Source organism: Stegodyphus dumicola, chromosome 10 (assembly GCF_044657685.1).
Source record: "Stegodyphus dumicola isolate Sdum_Otavi_A_Nest chromosome 10, ASM4465768v1".
Taxonomy (NCBI): Eukaryota; Metazoa; Arthropoda; class Arachnida; order Araneae; family Eresidae; genus Stegodyphus; species Stegodyphus dumicola.
Window position 1 is genome coordinate 133,093,739 of NC_140777.1, and position 19,697 is coordinate 133,113,435.

The 19,697-nt window shown below is 32.9% G+C and overlaps 1 protein-coding gene across 1 annotated transcript in view; it reads right to left on the bottom strand.

The window, feature by feature from the left end:
• Nucleotides 1–3,282: 3,282 nt before the first annotated feature.
• LOC118184926 (uncharacterized) overlaps nt 3,283–19,697 on the bottom strand; it is a 124,188-nt gene continuing 107,773 nt past the window's right edge. The window contains exon 2 of the transcript XR_015043548.1: nt 3,283–4,650. The gene's annotated coding sequence lies outside the window, so the exon portion shown is untranslated. The remainder of the gene's footprint in view (nt 4,651–19,697) is intronic.

Consider the following 19,697-nt stretch of genomic DNA (forward strand, 5'->3'; position numbering starts at 1 on the left):
TTTTTCTGTTCTTTTTTTAATTATTTAATTAATAATAAAGAATGTTTAAACATAAAACATCGCTTAAGCAGTTTTTTTTCTGGAATTAGTCCTTTCAGTTTTAACAAAGGATATAACTACCTTCCAGGCAAAACTATTGAGTTAAATCAAAACATTTGGTTGTCTACTGAAGAAAATTGTTCAGAACGTTTGCCTTTTATAATTCAGGAACCCCCCTTTGCCATATCTAAATTACAAGATTTTCACAAAAGTGTGCGTTGAAAAACTTTTCGCTCCTTAAGAAGGCGGCAGCTTCGAAAATCACTGATATAAATCTTTGGTTTTTCTGTGTCTCCTGAAAAACAACAATTCTGGGGGCGGAGGGGGACAAAAAGAACCTTTTGAAGAGGAGAGATTCTTTTAAAGAAGTTAAATTTTCAGGGAAATGCTAACAGCGGTAATAATTTTTTAGCAGAAGACTATAAAAGTGAAATATCAATTTAATGAAAAAATAATGCACCTTCTTTTAAAACGATTTCTCTTATTCATAGTTTACTAACTCTTAAAACTGGGCTTTTTCTCTTATTCTGGAACAGCTTTCTATCTGTTCTAATAAGTTACTCATTTATAACACTGTTATGCGTTTATTATTAGCTGTGTGTGTTTAGTAAGTCCAATCTGTATTTACGTACTGGTTACCGGAGAAAACATTGCGGACGAAAACGTCGCGAAGAAAAACACCGCAAGACGAAAATATCTTCATAAATAATATCTTAAGAGAGCAAGAATAAAACATCGCAGTTCTAAAACATCGCGGTGCAAAACTTTGCGTAGATAATAAAGCGGTTGAAATACTTCAGTTAAAAAAACATCGTGGATCAAAAACATTGCAGTTCTAAAATAGCATCAAAAATTATTTTGCTAAAAATAGCACCTACGAGCTATCGTATGACTATAATATCAAGATATGTTTTTTCAGACTTTAAAAATTGTAAATGCATGCGAGCGCAAGAAGGAATGAGGAATACTTTTAGTTTTATATTTCATATTTTTGAGCGCGCTGAAGATAAAAATGTGTTTTCAGTACAACGTTCACATTGCTCGCTTTCAAATCCTTGAGTTTGTTAATGAAAAATTCTTTTAAGTTTTTACAAAATATGAAATCGATAATAAGACAAATTCGAAATTTCAAATTTGGGCTTCCAGATGCCCATATCTGCAGGAGGATTACGTTATTCAAAACTGAATGGCTCTCGGTACCGTTGTTTTATCACAATGCGAGAAACATACGTACATTTATGCAGATTCTTCATTATTTAATTTATTCAAATATAATACAGAGTGATATTATTTGATGGCAGCAATTTGATAAGTGAAACAAAGATTGTAGTGAATCGACGCAAAATGCCAAAACGAAATGAATAGTCCTTCTGGGCAAATTTCCCCTTTGGACTAATAAGTAAATTTAAGCATTAAAAATCTGAAAAGGAGTAGAAAATAAATGCTACTTATAAAACTTTTAATAGAATTTTAAACTTACATATTTGATTAATAAAGGTCATTAATTAATTTATCTCTTTTACGGAGTTTTATTGTTAATTTTTCATGAAAAATATAGTCTAAAAAAGATTAGAAAAATGAAGTTCAGTACTGCATGAGGTTACTTCCATTAAAATTGTTTAATTAGTTATCAAAGTGTAAAATTAGTTTTTCTCGTCTTTGTTAATCTGATATACATTTAATGAAAATTAAATCATATTTTGTTTCACTTTATTCGTCTTCTTAATATATCATTAACATTTTCATGTGCAGCGTGCAGATAAATTTATTAGTTAATTCAAAAATATGAAATATAAAAGTAAAAAAAATCCCCTTAGTTCTTCTTGCGTTCACAAATTACGCGAAGGTGCCTTTACAACTTTTGAAACCTGGAAAACGCTTATCTGCGATATTACCGTCATGCAATGATTTGTAGGTGCTTTATTTTTTATGGCGATATTTTCGACGACGATGTTTTTTAATGGAAAAGTTTTTCAGCCGCTTAATTTTCGAAGACGGTATTTTGTAACACGATATTTTAGAGCTGCGATGTTTCGTTCTTGCTTTCTTCTCCCCAGCGGTTAACTAGGGGGCAGATCCCGGCGCTCTAGCTAGGACCTTGTTCCTAAACGGACTCGGCTCCTGGGATAAATGATCAGTCTTCATAGTGACAATGATCAACCTTCACAGTGACTATTACTTATTCGGTGGTAGGTTCAGATTCCTTATGGATTATTCAATTATGGCAAAGCACACGAGGGCTATCTGCCTAAAGGGAGGGATGCCTTCGTGGAGGACTTTCTAAGGGAAACTGGCTCGTACACACGTTACACATGGGAAAATCCCCGAAAACACCCACGCAGCCAGCCCGTTCGCGGGATTCGAAACTTGGATCGAACTACCAGTTTTCAGCGTTTTTTACCGCTCGGCCGCTGGTGGGCCCTTCAGGTTCGGAAGGAACCGTACTAGTACTGTCTTGTCTTCCCCCTGGTTGCGGGGACGTTACGTGGTGAGATGTTAAAAATGGTCCTTGGGGAGTTTGGCTCAACTTGGTCAAGACTGGTGGACAAGTCGATGATATATCTTCGTTTTCTTTGTTGATAGCTGTTGTGTTCCATTAACCGTGACTGTACGCATTTTTGTTCCCTGGGTTAACCGGAAGCTTATGCCTCTTTGGATCGCCTCTAGGAGGTGGGGTATTATAACCGTATAAAGAGTCCCTCCTCGTTAGAGTACTGTCCATACTTTCTTTTCCCCGTGATGTTTTGAACGACGACATTTTCGCCTTGCGTTATTTATCCGCGATGTTTTCATTTGCCAGAGTTTCAGCGGATAGCAAACAACTAGCAAAACAAATTTTAAGAAATGTAAAAACGAGGCCTTGACTAATAATTTAAAAAAACAATTGTGATAGTTCCGAAACGCGACTACTAATGAGGTGCTCCGAATCTAACGCTGTGCCTTCGTTTTCAGAAATAGTTAGAAAATTTTATATTAATGCCTTAGAATAATGAAGTTCAATAACAAAAATTTTCGAAAGATAACCGAAAGCTTTACTCAGTTTCAACTTTTTCCACGGCTATACTTAAAGACAATGAATAAAAGTATCTTATACTTTTTCATACGGCTGTTAAATAAACAAAAGGGTACTCCGATTTGTTAACAGATTTCTAATGCAATGAATATATTTCTGATTCCACAATTCTTCGTAACTCTCGATGCAAACATCTAAAGTAACAACAGAAACTTGATAAGGGTGTAAAAAAGCCTTTATTTTAAACTAAATGAGAACAAAAGGCACATTTGCCACTTACAAGTCAACCAACCACTTGTGACGAGATAACTTAAAATAACAGTAAATCAAACGTAAAATTTAATTTAAACAAGCTGGTAGCCAAAGGCTACAGAGACCAATTAACGCGAAGTTGGCTCAAAACTTAACTGGCATGGGTATTCAACTATCGGCAATTATAATAAAAAGCCGAAGACTGCAAATATTAACTGGTCTAGAAACACAGTAATGTGGCCTCGAGAGGCAGAATACGCTCTGTCTTACAATCTAACAACTTCACCTTAAATACACGTGAACTAATTTGCATTCTGGCGAGAAAACGGAAGGGAGAAGTGACAGAAAAGATCCAAAACATAACATAATTGGTTAATTAGCATAAAGGAACTTTACAAGATCATTAGAGTTGACTTGACTTGACAATCATACTTGAGTTCATTTCAAAGACATGACTAGGATATTTATGGGAATTTCATTTTAGGTTTCCCTATATTTAACTGGAAAGCATGCCAGTTTCTTTCAAAAAGTATTCTAGAAAGATTTGCATCCTAAGACAAACATCCTAATAAATATTCTAGTATTGCAATGCTCACTATATTGCTCTATTCCATTCGATATACCTGGGTACCAGTTTTCTTTACATACACTTAAATTTAAATTCATCTCTAGTCTTCCACAGATATAATTTCAGGGGAATATTTTAGTGTACCTCTCTAAATAAAAAGCCCGATATATTTAATATTAACATTTGTAACTCTACTATTTATAAATGCGTAAGTGTTTTTTTTTTTTTTTTTTAATTTTTTAATTTTTTTATGTTTATCCTTTTCGATAATTTACTTCTGAAAAAAGAACAATAAATGGGTTTTGTTGCAGTTAATAGAGATCAATTATATACAAATTTATAATTCTTTATTTTTAGTCCTTTTTTTTTTTTTTTCATACCTGCATTGCAAAGTTTGACAGAGTTTCAAACATGGCTAGGAGGAATATTAAGGTATGAACTTCAGGATTGTTAGTATAAATGCCGAGCTAAAAACTTTGCTTCCATATGAATGACTCTAAGCATTCGAAAAGCTTCTTCTTGAGTTCTACAGACGATTTCCGGCCGAAGTTGACACAATCAGCTTCCGCCATCTTGACCCATCCAAAGCCACGGTCCGCCACTTAGTGACACCAACGTTTATTACCCACTTTTCCACATTGTCTAGCCACTTTCTTCATTGTCTTCCTTCTCCTTTCCCTCTGGCTTTTGGAATGTCAATTTCTTCACTGGGTTTACATCTCCATATCTGTGCATATGGCGTAGCCATCTTACTCGAAAGGTTGAGAAGTATTGTAAGCTAAAAAAAAAAAAAAAAGAAAGAAAGAAAAAAAAAAAAAAGAATTAATCATGAATGTTATTTCCAAACTTCACAACTATGAAAGAGCATTTATATGTACTTCACAACTATGAAAGAGCATTTATATGTCTGACACATCTACATTTTCATCTACAAAAATTCAAATCTCATATATATGCGGCTTAAGTGTTTGTCGCCGATAGTTTATTGGTCGCTTGCGTAACTGTAAATTGTTTTATTCCCCGTGCAGTGCAGCGCGTGACGAATATTATGAGAAAGCTAAGCCGGAAAAATTAAAAATACACGAGCACGTGCATTTAACATTTAATAAATAAATTTAACATCTATATATAATAGTATTCGGAAATATGCAACCGGCAACGATCAAAAAATAAATAAAATGAAATAAATAAATATCTTTATTATATGCGGCTTAAGTATCTGTTTATCGCCGATAGTTTATTCGTTGCTTGCGTAACTGTACTAGCCAATGGTGTGAAGTTACCACGGCACAGGGTTGCCGTTTCAATTGAGACGTAGACAATTTCCTATAAAACTTGCCTTTGCTATCATCATTCAAAAGTCTCAAGGACAAACACTTAAGCGTGTTGGCATTTTTTTACCTGAGACTGCATTTGAACACGGTCAACTTTATGTTGCCAGTTCAAGAGTTCGTGAAAGAACGAACGTAAAATTAAAACTAATGGATGGCCCACTTCAAGGCGAGCTTAAAAATGATGGAAAGATCTACACAAGAAATGCTGTGTACAAAGAGATCTTTGACATGTGAATTAACATTTTATTATCTAACTCGCCTTTATTTAATTGAGTAGTGGTGGCTCTTAAGAAATGTACCGCCAGTGGTTTCCTTCATTGCACTCTACTTTAAGCAATTAAGCAAGTAGAAGGGGGAAACCCCGTGCAGCAGTAAGCAAAGGGGCGTCCTCGTCGCCTGCCCTGGGTAATTCAGTTTGAATCAGCAGACACCTTTGCACAAATCATTTTAATTACAGTTTATAATATCTAGAATAGCGGTCATTTCGTATGACCGCCGGGCTTTCTAGTTACTTAATTCATCTTATAGTTAACATTAAATATTCTTAAGGCAACACAGCAAAACTGCTTCATTGCCACCATGGACCTTTGATAATTTAGACCTATGAAAAAAGTTAACGAATGCTGAATTATAATAATATGCTGCATTTCTTCAAAATATTCTTGTTCCCATTTCTAAATAACTTCACAGGCAATGATACTTCACAGGATAATATTTGAAGAGTTTAACATCCAACATTTAAGCTACCGAGAACAAACAATCCTGTGAATAATATCTTTCCTTTATATATACATATATAAACAAATATTTAAATCTGAGATATTATAATATGAGCTTCTCCTGGAACTTAAACCTTTGGATTTCCATTCTACGCGCAATCTCTCTTAAGAACTGAACTCAATTAATTTTTACGTAATTAGGCTATGTTTTTTTACTTATCCACCAGATCTAACAAAAGATCTTAATTCTATGTTAGTCAGATGATTAAGTGTGACTTCTTTAGTTTTGATTCATTGGGTACACTCAAAATGTTTGTGATTTTATTGTGGTAATCGTTTACAATTTCGAGCATATTGTCTAGTCTTCTGTTTAGGACAAGATAGTTAGACTTTACATGAATTATCACTATGTCTCGTAAGGTGCCACAGAGAAAGGGAGTAAAGGACTCTTCATTTAACTGAAATAAAAGTTAACAGATGGCACCACTCGTGTTTATAAAATATATAGCCAGCAATTACGGCTTAACTCATACAGAATTTGACTTAACTAAGTAATAGTAAGTTGGCCTAATGACTACACAAATAAAGTAAGCACAAGTTGGCTCTGACCTAAGGTCCGCGCAATAAGCCTAATGGTGAGAATTACGCAACGTCGCAGAATACTACTCGCAAGGAAATCAAATGAGCAAACGTGGCCTTCAGCAGGCAGAACAAGCTCTTATTCTATCCTCTAAAACCGTCCTCTAAATACTATCTTCTTTCTACCTTATTTGAATACCACGCGAGCTAGAAATTTACATTCTGTCAGGAAAATGGAAATGAGGAAGACAGGAAAATACGTTAACATAGAATAACTTCTTCCATTGGTGAACTGGATTTTCTAGAGGCATTTCACATTCAAAAACGTCTTTCTGTTCTAGTTAACTAATTCCAATCCATCTTTGCCTTCAGCCTTTAAAGAAATTATGTTTTATTTTCTGGCTTTATCAACAGATGGCGCCAGTAGCTTATCTCCTGTTCAGGCTTTCTTATTTCTTCTTATCTAATCATTATATCTTATCTCGTTGATTTGCTCTTTTGCGGTTGAGGATGGTGGTTCGGTAAAAACCATCGAAACTAGTCCTGTGAAAATTTGAAAATATGACGTTGTTATATTTTCAAATATTTTTGTTGTTTGACGTCTAAATTAATAGAATAACTAGTTAAAAACTAAATGTAACCTTACAAACTATCAAGACTAACAACACTTTCATTCTGAACTACTCCATTTGTATTCTGAAGCATCTCAATTCTATGGTACTCACTTATTAATATCTACCATAAATTTCGGATAGACCAAGTTACAGAGAAAACTTACCAATAAATGTCTGTCTTCCTGTTTCAATCTTCCCTTCCTCCTGTTAACCGCACGCTCATTCTTATTTTGTTAGCTGCAACGTATTTATCATTTATTACCTTCCTTAATGGATCTCTTTAATTTGGTAAAAAAAGAAATGGAAGCTATTTTCTTTTTCCGCAATCATGAATTAGTACTAAACAACAAAGAATGTTCTAATTCCTATGCAATGAAATTAACATTAATGCAAAAATGTGCGGTAAAGTATGGCATTGAAAAGGTCGGTGCATAAACTGTACGAAACGTCTTAAAAAGGCATCACTCGTGCTAATAGAAGCCAAAATGTATGGCTTAAATCAAAGTAATGAATTTGACTAAGTAAAAGGTAAGTTAGCCTAACGGCTACACAAAATACAGTAACGCCCAAATTGCTCTGACCTAAAGTCGGCGTGACAAGCCTTATGACAAGAATAACGCAACGCAGCTGAATGACGCAGAATCATCATCCACCACCATTTGGGGGGGGGCGCCATTGTAGAGTGATTAGGCTTTTTGATGCTGGAGACATGAAAAATAAGCAATTCCCTCGCCGAGATTCGAACCCTGGACCTCTCGAATACTCGCCGAGTGCGCTATCCGCTACATTACGAAGGCATGCCGAAAGAACGGAGAAAATACTTTATATACGAACCTTTTTAAAGAGCGACTGTGATTACCTTATATGGTCAAGTAGAGGAGTAAACTTTAAAGTGCGTACATCCATACATCCATGCTTGTTTCGATTTTCCTTGATTGTTAATGGACAAAACCCTCCACCGCCCACCGTGTAAACTTATATCGCCCACTGGTGTGCGGTAGGAACTAGGTTGACTATCTCTGATTTAAACACTGAATATACACCGTTCATACGCTTTCAGTGATGCGAAAATTTGATCCAAATATACATATGTGCATTAACTAACCAGAACTTATCTACAGTACATAAATTAACTGAATATAAATGATTAAGTGTTATGTCAGCTGTGCATATAAACGGTTTACAGAAAAGAGCTCTTTATGCGTGCTTTAACATCAACTATAAACAGAGTTAAGCGAATATACTGAGTTTACTTTACTTTCAGATTCTTTAATAATTGACAACAGAAGAAACTTAAATCTGTTACTTTTAATGCCTAATTACAGAACTTTACTGTTTACTTACAGAAATCTGTTACTGCCTTTGACATTAGAAGCGTATAGAATCGAATCTTATTTCAATGTTTTATTTATATAATTTTTAAATTAAAGTAATACTTTCAGGAGACGGGATGATTGGTAGCTCAGTAAATTAATAATTAATTGAAAATTAATGGGTCCAGTTTAAAAAATAGTCTTTGCGATCTTATTGCTTTCTTTGATTTCCTTTTCGGCCAGAAGACTTTTTTTTTCTCAGCAAATAAAAATTATAAGTGAACGTTTAGTAGTTTTTAGCATAGTTACGTGAACCCATTCCAATAATACTTATGCAAGCCCGTTTAAACTATATCTATGCAATGCTATTTTTAAGCTTTTTTTTTTTACTTCCTTTACTTCCTTGTACGAAGTAAAGGAGTTTACTTCCTTTACTTCCTTTTACTTTACTTCCTTGTAGTAGTTGTTACATCTTTTAATTCCTTGTACGAAGTAAAGGAAGTATTGTAATCGCGAACAATTTCGGGCATCGTATTTCAACAAAAATATCTATTTTAACAGATCTCGAGTCCATCAAAACAATGTTTTTCCGTGACATCTGTATGTATACGTACGGACAGAGTAAAAGGGCTCTTTTTTCGATAACGGATCGTAAAATGAATTTAATGTAATTTCAGAAGAGATTTTTTTCGAGACGTCTCTAAGTACATATGTATTTATCTTGCATAACTCAAATTTGCATATGGAACTACTATATCATCTAGTTGTGCACCTCCCTTTTACTTTGCCACCAAGGTGTGGTGTGTGGTGTATTTAATTATGGCAAAGCACACTAGGGCTATCTGCCTAAGAGGAGGGATGCCTTTCGTGGAGGACTTTCTAAGGGAAACTGGCTCGTATACACGTTACACATGGGGAAAACCACGAAAACACCCATGCAGCCAGCCCGTTCGCGGGATTCGAACCTCGGACCGAACTACCAGTGTTCAGCGACTTTACCGCTCGGCCGCTGGTCGGCCTTTGCCACCAAGGAGTAGCTTGCTTGATTAGCTCAATATTTTTATTCTCCTCTATGTGTCTGTTCATTTTTTTCTTTAAAAGTAATTGAGCTGTTTTATGTTCCGGTTAAGGTTTTCATGCGTCTACATGCAATAGTTGTTTAAATGGTGTTAAGCCTAACGAAGCCACCATTTAATTATATTTGGAACTCTTAGTAGAATAGTAAATTAAGTCAAATTGTGCACCAACTTCAGTGTCTTTTTGCCCAGTGGGACCAAAACATAACTTTCAATTTTGTGCAAAGAAAATGCTATAAGTTCTCCTAAACAGATGCCTTCTCGCCTTCGTCCTGCTAACGCTTCCTGAAATCAATACACAATCTGCTTCTGGACTGCTCATCTCGTTTCCTTTGCGCCAGTCGAATTGCTTGTTTTTGCGTAGAAACTATAATTTCAATTGTAAAAATTGTTTTTTAACTGCTTTTAAGTGTTTTTGATGTTTTAGGTTCTTCTGTATTTTACAATTTTTAATATTTTCTGTTTTTATGTGTTTTGCCTTGTCGCAAAAACACATAAAACCTGAAAGTGAGAACTGAATTAATTGAATGAGAAATATATCTCTAATGAAATTGGAGAAAATATATTGAAATGATATGCATCAAAAAATGTGTATAATTTAATAAGCCATCCAAGGAAGTCATATGGTGTCCACAGATATTTGCAGCAATATTTTTGTGAAAGAAATAACACATATAGTTATTGCCGAACAATTGTTGTGTATTGTGCTACGTAATTTTTCAATATTAATAACAAAAAGATGAAAGTTTTGAGATTTCTATGAGCATCGAAACTGCTAATATGCACTGAATAAAGAACCTAAAATACGATTATTAAATTATTATATAAAATAAGGTACATTAAAATAATGTCAGTTAATTATCGAAATTTACTTATGGTTTATTAATAGTTATATTAGTGGTAGGGTAATAAACATGGTTAAAAATTAGTTTGGTCTATTTAATCTTCTATTCTTAAGAATTTAATTTTTTTTTTTTTAAATTAAATAAAAATGTTTTCTTGCACTGAGCATTCAAATACTTTCTTCCATTTAATATTAAAACGTTTTCTTGCATTGAAAGATAATAGGATGTCCACAAAATAATATAAATATATTTGCGAAGAAGGGGGAATAGGTTGGTCCATATTTAATTATTAAATAAAAAGATGTTTCATGCACTGAAAAATAAAATAACACATAAAATAATATAAATAAATTATCAAAGAAGGAAATAACTTGCACCAGAAATCAAACCAAGATTCTCTTAATTCCATCATTTCGCACTTTATCTCTGCAGCACAGAGGTAAAATTCAAAATAATGATTGAAGCTAGCCACCATGAATATTAATATCATGCTTTAATTTTCGAACCTTGATTATTCAACTACTATTAAAGAGTAGTATGCTTTATGCATCTTTCCATTACGTTCCTATTTTCTTTTACATTAATATTGCATTGATATAGACGAATTCTTTGCATTACGCTAATATGCATTTTTCTTGGTAGCTACCAGATTCAAGGCTGCACACAAATGTTAATAATTTTTAAAAGTAATAGTAAATTTTCAATATTCTAAAACAAATATGTTAATATATTAGCCAACTATATACTGTATACTTTGTTACTGTATTTCTATTTTAGTTGTTTTTTATCCTTAAAATTAGTTTTAAAATTGATTTAATTTAATAAAATGACAACATGATATAATCTGTATCAATACGATACAAGCAATTCGACCAACGGGCAGGAAGACCGAATTTTCGGTGCGAAGTGGAAAGTTAACTTTTTGTCCCACTGAGCAAAAACACACTGAAGCTGGTGCATCAACTGACTTAATTCACTATTCTATTAAGAATTTAAAATCTAAAAAATTAGGCCTAGAGCCACTTTTAAATTGTTGATAATTCTGATAATTCTACAACTATTTCATGCAGATTAACTAAAGATATGAAAGCCTTAACCGGAACATGATAACAACATAATTCAACTACTACTAACACTCTTTTTTGATGCTTCTACTAAATTTATATTAGGAGATAATATAATCAATATTTCTTTAGTAAATAAATTATATATATATATATATATATGATTATGTATAAAATTATTAAAAGAAAAGGAAAATTGGGAGCTTAAATAAAAGCTTGCAATTTAATCCCTATGTACGCACTAACAATTATTTCTTACTTAAAATCATAACGCAAAAGGAATACAAGTAAAACTAAACTTCAAATAAGTATACATTACTGAAAATACTACAAAATAGAACAGTAAGCAAAAATTATGTATTAGTCTCCTTTGTTCCTTTGTTAGCTTCAAACAGAACTTGTCAAAGGAAAAGTGTTTTGAAGCCTTAAACCAAGTTGATTAATTATTTTCGAATACATGTTTCGTCCCTGTGAATCATTTGAGACTCTAAATCACTATTCTTGAATCAAATTTTCAATTTAAAACAATATTTAAGTGGCTCTCAAATGTTCCTACTTTTCCCTAAATACATTCGCAACCCCAGGACTACAAAAATAAAATACTAAAAAGAAACACGAAATAAAAATCGCAGAATATTTCTTAGGCGAAAACCTGAAAAAAAAAAAAATGCTTAAAAAGCCTAAAAAAGCCAAACGAACAATTATAATCATAGACATCAAAGGGAGACCCTGAGCAATACAAGCAACATTATTAAAATGAGAAACTTTTTCATTTGATCAGTATTTAAAGCCTAAAATAAGAAGGTTCGAAAGCGTATTAAATTAGCGTTTTCCGAATCAAAATAAGCAGAAAATACTCACATATAAAGCTGCAGAGAATGCATGAAATTTTAACAAAAACAAAATACTTAGAAAATACTTAGAAGAAGACAAATATAATTTTTTTAAATAAATATTTAAAAATACTTAGAAGATCTCGAGAGCAACGAAACTTTTATTAAAAAAAAATTCAAAGATAAAACTATCCAGAATAATCGAAGTTACATTTAGAAAGCTGCTGAGAACTAACGAAGTATTCCGTTAAACATACACTTAAGGCTCACCAGCGGTTAAAGCCGCTGAACACAGGTAGTTCGATCCGGGATTCGAGTCCGGCGAACGGGCTGGCTGCATGGGCGTTTTCTTGGTTTTCCCAATGTGGAATGTGGATACGAGCCAGTTTCCCTTAAAACCTTAAAAAGACCTCCACGGGGCATCCCTCCCTTTCCGTGTAGTGTCAAAGGGCGGAGCACGTAATAAGAAAAAAAAAAAAAAAAAAAAACATACACTTAAAAATTCCCATAACCAAAAACTGCCGAGAACAAATAAAGATTAAAAATTATTTAGAAAATACTCAAACTATGACTGCCTAGATTTAAATAAAAGGCCAAATTAAATTTTAAAAAAACAACAGTAAAAAGGTAAAAAAATGGAACTCGGTTCAACGTTCTACGGCTACTCAGATTTGAGTTATTCGAGATATACAATACATATAATGCGTTTGTATGCGAGATATATATATATATATACGTTTGTATGCGAAATATATATATATATGTTTGTCTTCTGAATCCATTTTATACTCCGTTTTGGAATAAAGATTCTTTTATTTTGTCCGTACGTATACATACAGATGTTACAGAAAAAATCATTCAAATGAATCCGAGAGCGGTCAAAATGGATATTTCCGGTGAAATACTCGAAATTTTTCGCGATTACAGTACTTCCTTTGCTTCAAATTTTTCGCGATTACAAGGAAGTAAAATGGCTGCTGCTTCATACATCGTGTAAGACAAACCAAGTGAAAGAAGAAACTCTCTTCTAAAGCTGTTACACAGTTTTCAGTTTTATTAATAAAATATTACAGTTTTATTGATCAAGGAAGTATTTATTGCCTTTGATCATTTTCATTTTCATTAACCTATTTGTATTTAGGGGGAAAATATCGTGACTGTAAATAAGAAGCTATATTTTTACTTACAGTTTAATCAGTATTTCGGAATTTTGGCAATTCATAAGAGAATTAATGATATATGCATATATACGTAGTTGTGCAGTTAGCGACATACGTATGTATGTATATATATATATATATATATATAGTTATGTATTTTGTATTTACATGTATTTTTACATGTTTACTCCCAGCAGAGCATTGTCAAGACATGTATGGTTATGTTTGTCTATAGAGTCTCTTAATCGATCCAAAAATAGATTCAGCTTCTCAAAATCTATTTATTTTTGAAGGCGTAAGAAATCGAATTCCGAGAAATATGAAAGTCTGAAATTCTTTACTTTAAAGATATTTAAATAAATAGAAATTTCCATTGCTATATAAAGGAGACTTTTCAGAAGCAACATCAATAAGAAATCTCATAAATAAATTTTCAGTGTTCTTATTTAGTTTGATTCGATTTTTCAAATCAATCTGTTCTTAAACTGATATAGAAATGCAGTTTAAACTCATGCTAGAAGTTTTTAGAACTTAAACTGAATAAGTAAATTATAAAAGTAGTCATAACACCAAGAATAGGATAAAATAACAACAATTACTTTATCTTCTCACCTGTTATTTTTTATCTTTACAGTGGTTAACACAGAAATCAATATTTTTAGCTCAAAAGAGATGTTAGTCCCGAATGGGATTTAGTTTCGAAACGGCATTTTAAGTTAAATATTATAAACGGCGTCAAATTGTGCCACCAAATATTATCGCCCTGCCTTATTATTAAAGAAATTAAATCATGAAGAATCTGCATGAATGTATGCATGTTCCTCGCATTGTAAAAAAAACTGCTCTATTTAGGAATCGATACTTAAATCGGATTTTTTCTGAAATGACATATAGTTCGACCGCCTCATCCGCGACCATGAGCGCAAACACGCATGCGCCATTCGGACCGAATTATTCTCAAAATAGGGCGGAAAGATGGAGACTTTCTTTCCCTCCAGCTTAGTGAACGAATAAGCTCTTTAAATAAGTTAAGAATTTCGAAAACTTGGCACAAACTAAAAAATCTGATACCGCATGACTTCCTTGTACGAAATATTAAATTACACGCATTTTTTACTGTATTTCATTTAAACTTATTTCCTCGAATTTCATTAGGTATAGATTTCTCATTCAATTAATTCAATTTTCACCTCGCGGCAAGGCAAAAATACATAAAACCTCAAAATATCTTCATTAAAAATTGAAAGATATAGAAAAACGTAAAACACCAAATACAGTTAAAACAATTAAAAAAACAATTTTTACAACTAAAATTAGAATTTCTACGCAAAAACAAGCAATTCGGCCAGCAAGCAAAAAGGCAGAATTTTCGGTGCACAAAGCTTAGTTTTGGCCCCACTGGGCAAAAAACCACTGAAGATACAGAAACTGACTTACTCTACTATTCTGCTAAGTTTCAAATATAAACAAATATGGCTGCTATAGTAAAGAAAGATTAGGCATAGCCGCACTTAACAACTTTCAGATTGTTGATAATTCTATAACTATTGCTTGCAAATTAACTAAAGGCATGAAAACTTTATTCTTATCTTCCGGTTAAGGAAGATAAGAATAACATAATTAAATCATTTTTAAAGCAAAAAAATGAGCAGTTTACCAACATAAAAGAAAAACAAATTGAGCTCATTGAGCAGAGTAACAAAGTAAATATATATGTGTGTGTGTGTGTAAGATATAACAAAATGCGATGGCTGCTCCAAGAAATAACTGGCGACCTCAAAATTACTATTCTAGATTTTATGTGCTATTATTAACTATTCTAAATTCATCTGTTCTCCCAAATTCGAGATCTTTCCATGTTACATTGCAACTTAAAATTAACCAGTCACGAATTAGCTGTACTTACGCTTAGCTTACTTAGTATAAATACTCTTGCAATTAGATGACTTGGTAGAAGTAAGTTGCAACGAACTGGCGGTGGTTCTCTGTATCATAACTTGAAGAGAACTTGATTGCGTAGTTAGAACGATAGACGCATAAACTAAAAAAAAAAAATTAAAAAAAAAAAAAAAAAAAAAACATGCAGACATGGCATAAATTCCACAAATAATTTTACTTCTGCATAATGCACATTATCACTATTAGTGCGCTATGCACCCACCCACCCCAATTTTGTACAGACTACATCTTCTTAAAGGACGAAATTTAGAAAAGTAAACTCTTCGGCAAGAGTACACAAGCGTTTGGAAGCAGAAGGGAAGACAGAAGAGGGAAAGTTGCAAGGCAATTAAGCTTTTATACCGCATTCCACTTCAGATCACATGGCAGTTTAATATACAAGTGTTAGTACAATTGTTAGATTCAGACTTCATCCATAAGTACGCACTGTTCTCTCATCTGTTCATCTGTTCTCCCAAATTCGAGATCCTTCTATGTTATGTAAAAACCTCAAATTAACCAATCATAGCTTGTCTCTACAATTACATCATACTTAAGTATAAATGCCATTGACGAACTAGTTACGTCATTCCATTCCTTTCCCTAAGTGCTACTCTATCATCCCTACGCCGCTTTTTTTCTCAAATTCCTACGTCCTTTCTGTTAAAAAACTAACGTACATAGAAATTTACCATATTTAATCATAATTAAATAAGTTTCTTCGAAATTGATTGGATATGTGTGAAAATAAAGATTAGTGAGTTATCGAAATCCAATTCGTTATCTTCATCTGTATGCCTTAACCATAAGCCATGGGACTGCTACCAAAAGCTGTTATGAGTTCCAGTGTTTCCTTCTATGCATCAAATTATTTTAATATATACATATTAAAAAGTCGCCAAGGATGGTAGGGCGATGAAACGTTTTCCCAACGGATGTGCGAGTATCTGGTCTTTCAATCTCCAGTGATTCAACTGCAGAAGAAAAAATTATAAAAGTAAACTCTGTGGCAAAACGACACAAGCGTCTGGAAGCAGAAGGGAAGGCAGAAGCGAAACAATTAAGCTTTTATACCGCATTCCATTTCAGATCACATGGCAGTTTAATGTACAAGTGTTTGGTTCGGACTCCATCGATAGATGCGCAATACAGATTAGATGACAGATATTTTTCAGTTAGAAAATTTATTGCTCTGTTATTTTTAGAATGAAGACATGAGTAAAAGGGCTTTTAATTTTATTATTTCAAAGCTAGATTTTATATTTTACATATATATATTTGCATATTTTTGGTGCCGTCGATTGCAAACAAAAAGGAAGGCTCACAGATTTATATTATAGCAGTCCTATATACAAAATTTCATCGTTCTGAGGCTACTCGTTTTTTTTATGCGAGATATATACATACGTACGTACGTACATATTCCACTGAAAAATCGCTTCTGAATCCATTTTAAATCAGTTTTAAAATTCGTTTGGAAAGAATAGTCCTTTATTCTGTCCTTACGTACAAATGTTACTCAAAAATATCGTTAAATTGCATTCGATAGCGGTCAAAATGGATATTTTCGTTGAAATATGATACCCGGAATGTTCGTGATTACAATACTTCCTTAAATTGCATTAAGATGAATGCTTTAATTTCTTGGTAAATTTCTCACCAAATTTTACAAAATTTAATATTTGGTCAATTATAATTAATTTTTGTAATATAATTATTACAAAATTTAATATTATACAAAATTTAATATTTGGCCACAAATCTGAGTCGTAGAATAGAAATATGGAAAAAAAATCAGTATGTCGTTTCATAAAAGTTTGATTTTGTGTCGAAATACCTATATTAGAACAATGCTATATATAAATCTAATATATAGCCTAAGTCGCACTTTCGAGACGGAAGAAACGCAAGTTAAATTTTGTTAATCGGCCCAGTAGAAACGGGAGTTATAAAACTCTCTCTCTCTTTTTTAGTCCAAAGGGGCTTTGTCCCTGAAGGACTATTGTTTTCGTTTTGCGATTTTGCGTCGGACTCATAATCGTCGGTTCACTTTTCAAACTGTTGCCACAAAATGTTAGAGTCCTGCATTATATTTGAAGAAATTAAATAATGAAAAATCTGCATAAATGATTGTCTATTTCTCGCATTGTGATAAAACAATGGTACATAGAGCCATCGAATTTTGAATGACGAAATCCTACTGCGAATATGGGCATCTGAAATCCCAAATTTGGAATTTGTTTTATTATAGATTTTATATTTTGTAAAACTTTAACGAATTTTTGATTTACAAACTCAATGCTTTAAAAGCGAGAAATGGCAACGTTATATAGAAAAAAAATACTTTTATCTCCAGCTCGCGAGACTGTGTATATCGGAAATTCTAAAGATATGCTTAATTTAACATTATTTTGCGATATTGCTCTTGAACTGAATTTTATGGTTTAAGTGCAAAGAACATGATATTTAATAAATAAAGGTAACACTCAAAACGTTAAAAAAACGCCCCTTTGGACGTAATTTAAAATCTGAAACATTTCAGTTTTTTTTTTTTTTTTTTTTTTTTTTTTTTTTTTTTTTTTTTCCCATTGTGCAGTTTGTATCTCTTACGTTCATCTCCCTTTGCCGAAATCAGCTGCGGAAACAGAAAACACGCAAAGATGTAAAATATGAACTTAAATTGATTCTCCTCACTACTTGTGAGGTAAAATAATACAATACAAACCATAAAATCTGCTCAACTTTTATCTATTGACTAGAGCGTGCATTAACTTAACTAGTTACAATACCAGTATTCTTTCTCGAAACTATAAATAAGACTTGTGTCGGAAAACCTAAATTAAAAGCAATCTTACCAATTTGTGCCTAATATCCAGCGTTTACTCTTAATCTAATAACAGCTTCTGGGGTTAAGGCAAATCGGCGTCAAAGCAAGTGCAAAACGTTTGTACTACGAGTCGTGTGGTTACGAATCTTCCTCTCACTTTAAACTGCGTCGTTTGCCAATAAAATCTGCATAAACCTCTCATAATTTTTACATTACGAAACGAGGTGTAAAGGAAATGAGAAAAAATGAACTTTTAACTGTTAATTAAACTAAAATGTTATGTCAGAGCTTATTAACATTAGCGACTTCTCTCGTTTATCCTCGAAGTGAATGCCGCACACTTTTCGCACGACTTCGAACCCTCTTCTCCTCCTAGAAATATGTATCACGGAACGAAAGAAATAGAGTACATGTGACTTCGAGAAAAAATTATCCATGCTTATTTCCAAAAATAACTCAAAGCATCAAGGAAAATCCATTTCAGAAACAGTATATCAGCTGCTTACTTGAAAGTGTAACACATATTCGTTCATTAAGAAAATGCACTGCAATTTACTTTCAGTGCAAAGATCAACAAAGCAACAAAATTTATTACGACGCAGTTTTAAGAGTTCCAATTAAAGGATCAGTAAAATCTCACATTTAGGCTTGCGAAGAAATATCGGTTGACGGAATGGGAGTACTCGCCGCCGCCGTTTCGACGTCCCCGTTTCGCTGTTGAGATATTATTTCGCCGTCGGACCGATTCGCCGTGAAGATATATTTTTCGTTAAATCATCATATATTGCTCCATCATATTAAGTTTATTTAGTTTAATAATTTTGTTTAACTATTTTATAGTGGAGATGTATTTATCTTTACATTCCTATATTATATCTTACCATATTTTATTATACCTATTGTAGTATACGAGTATTTGCCATTAATTACCTATTATATATATATATGCCAATAATTTTGTTTATCTGTTTTATACATCTAACTCTCTGAAATTTTGAAAGGGAACAGCTTTAGACGTATCTTCTAGAATTACTAAAGTATTACCTAGATTCTTTTTTTTTTCGTCCAGGTAAAGAGTTTATTCAAAATGTGAATTTCCTTTTTGCATTTGTGATTTCTCTGATCAAAATCAACTGATTAAAATTTCACAATTTATGTAAATATTCCATCAACATAATTTTAGAAACGACTATATAAATGCTGTTACATCAAAGGTTTAGCTCATAATTATGAAATGTGATAATTTTTTTCTGATACTGACATAACAGGACATGACATACATTTGATACTGACATAATTTTTAACTAACTATGGTAATTTCTTTATATTCCATATATGTAAATAATTACACATATTATGGTCAAACTTTATTACGTATTTCATTTCTATTTGATCGCGAAACGACGAATAGCGAATCAGCTACCGGCGGACTGTATTGCCGGCGAAATGGCGGCGGCCAAACGGTTACAGTGAAAGGTCCGAGATCCTCTGCTGGCCTTTTCTGAAAAGTCTGAGTTAGTCTT